This window comes from Tupaia chinensis, unplaced genomic scaffold (assembly GCF_000334495.1).
Source record: "Tupaia chinensis unplaced genomic scaffold, TupChi_1.0 Scaffold000173_1, whole genome shotgun sequence".
In the NCBI taxonomy this organism is placed as follows: domain Eukaryota; kingdom Metazoa; phylum Chordata; class Mammalia; order Scandentia; family Tupaiidae; genus Tupaia; species Tupaia belangeri.
In genome coordinates, this window is record NW_006159648.1 from 433,586 (window position 1) to 436,415 (window position 2,830).

Consider the following 2,830-nt stretch of genomic DNA (forward strand, 5'->3'; position numbering starts at 1 on the left):
AGAGAGAGAGAGAGAGAAGAAGGAGAAGAAAGAAATTCAAGGTAAATCTTGATCATTTACAATTATTTCTTAATTTTTGTTCATGTAACATAGTCTATTTTTGTTTAGTCAGTTTTCCCTAAGGAGGTTAAAATAGAACAATATCCACAGAGCCCGACTAACCAACCCCTACGAAGTTCAATGTCCATTTTCAGCTCTTTTGGCTGTTTCCATTGCCTGATGTTAACTACATAATCTGAACAATACAGTGACATTGGGAATTGTGAAAATTTAGAACTTCATTGGTTTCCATTGATGATGACCTTTCCTAGAAACTTCATCACCTCAGCACACCCTCCATACATTCTTCAAGTTATGTGTCTATATAATTAGACGACAAAATTGTGTTACATTTTTAGTTAACAGTCACATTCTTTGCCTACGGAATATTGTTTACACCAAACACATTGGTGTGTTGCCTTTCTTGTGCACTTCTTCGCAGTTTCCATTCAACATATTATATACATATATGTTATTTAGACACATGAAATATATAAAATCAGATGCACTTTCCCCCTCGCTTGTGTATGTTACCTGTGAAATAATACTCTATCAATGCTGTTATTCATTTTTCCTGCTTAGGAGCTCCCTCTCCCAGACAGCCCACCCTCTGCCTCTATCTGAACTGGCTACCCGCACCGCCTGCTTTGTGTTTGCCAGCCTTCCTATCTGTGCTGAGTCGTCTCTTGTACGTTTCAGTTTGGGATCCCATGAGCTGTCTGTCCCCATCTTCCTCTTTCTGGCTCCTTCTCTCTTTTGTCCAAACCAAGTCTTCAAGTGCTTCTTTAAAAACATGCATGAGAAAGAAATACTTTTAAGCTAGGCATGTTGGAAATGGTCCCTATTTGATTGATATTTTAGTGAGGTAATATATATTTCCTATAATTTTTCAAATGCTTTATATTGATAGCTTCCAATAACAGAAAATAAGAATTATCAATTTTTAATTTATGAATTTTGGTATCTTTTTATAACTCCTAGAAAACTTTTACAGTGTTCTCTTTGGAATTATCTTCTTCCATTTGCAATGTTATCACCAATTTTCAAAAATTTCACTTCTAGGACTTCTAAATTTGCATAGTTAAAATCCAGAATCGATTATTTACTTTTATTTTCTATTTTATTTTATTCTTATTTATGCATTTAATCACTACATCATTTAGATTGTAAATAGACTTTACCCAGCATAATATAATCTCAGTCCAGCCCAGTTGAGAATACCATACATGTCCGCATCAACATATTTTCTTACATTAATTTTTACTTCTATTACATTTTAATTCTATCCTATGGGAAATTCTCAAATCTTTATTCAAAGAGACTATGAAATTAATAACTTTTACTATTGCCTTTTTTTTTCAAATTCTTCTTTACTGTTCTGATTCTCTGTATTTTATAACAACCTGTAATTATTTGTGGGGACGATGTTTAATTCTCCATCTATTCAGATAGACTATATTCTTTTGATTGTGATGTTTTATTCAGCTATCTCTATTATTTCTTTCCCTTCATTCCATTTAAGGAAAAGGGATTTTTAAAGTATGTTTTCAAAGAATTTATATCTGAAATACAATTTAAAAACTCTTATGATTCTATAAGGGAAACACCAAATTAATAGTGGTTAAGATACTCAGACAAGAACTTCTAAACAGAGCATAACCACATAGCTAATAAACATCAGAAAGCGTGTCCAGGGTCATAAATTATCACAGAAATATAGAGTAATGATGCATGGTAATACTCCTACACACATTCTCAAATGTCTAAAATTCAAATAGACAGTAACAAATGTTGACAAGAGTAGGACCAGTTAGTAGTTGTAACAGATACATTTCATGTCAGAAAACCTAATCGTTACTTTGTGTACGTGTTTGTTTACTTTTACACCTGACTGTTTTCGGCTACTTGTTTTATGTTGCAGGGATAGTGGTAATCAAAACCCCACTGCTATTGTACAGTGCAGAAGCGTTTACGTATTTTTTATTGTTTTTTACCTTACCTGTTTTGATATGTCATTTAGTACGATGAACACTGTCATACGTCTACATGAACATTTCCATTTATTACTAAAATAACATTTCTTTGCATAACGTATTTCCCTCTCACATATTTTATTTATGAGATACTAACTAATCCTGCTTCTTTGGGGGTATTTTTGCGTTTTAATTGACTTCATCCCTGTAAAAATTCTGCATTTATTTATGTGTCATTCGTAAGGAGGACATTAGTTTTTCCTCACACAATCTAGTCATTCCCTTCTAATCCTTTCCCTTCAGTATTTATTTATTGATTGATTGATTGATTGATGAAGGAAAGTACAGCTTTATTGCAATGTGCACAGCAAGGAGAGAAGGCGGGCAGCTCGTGCTAAAACGATCCAGCCTCCCCTAGGTGTTCCCCACATGTTTTTTTAAGAGCCAAATTAGGGGCAGGGTCCCAGACACATAATTAGTTCAATGACTGGTTTAAGAGGGTGTGATGATCTTGTGGGCATTCTTGACTGGTGAGGCCTTAGGTAATCAAATTTCTGTACCCGTTAGTGTAAATACTCTCACCCCTGCCAATGTAAGCTCCATTTGTAAGCCTTGCAATAACCACAGAACCAAACCCAACACTTCTCTGGAACTAGGTCTCAGAGAGATCTCCAGGAAGAACCTCATCTCCTTGGCAGAGATCACAGTATCTGTCTGTATTCACTGATTTACTTAGACTTTGTATTTTTAATTCTTTCATTCTTTTTTTTTTTTTTGAGAGGTTTTTTGCTATAGGACACATGTGCTCGCCAGACAGA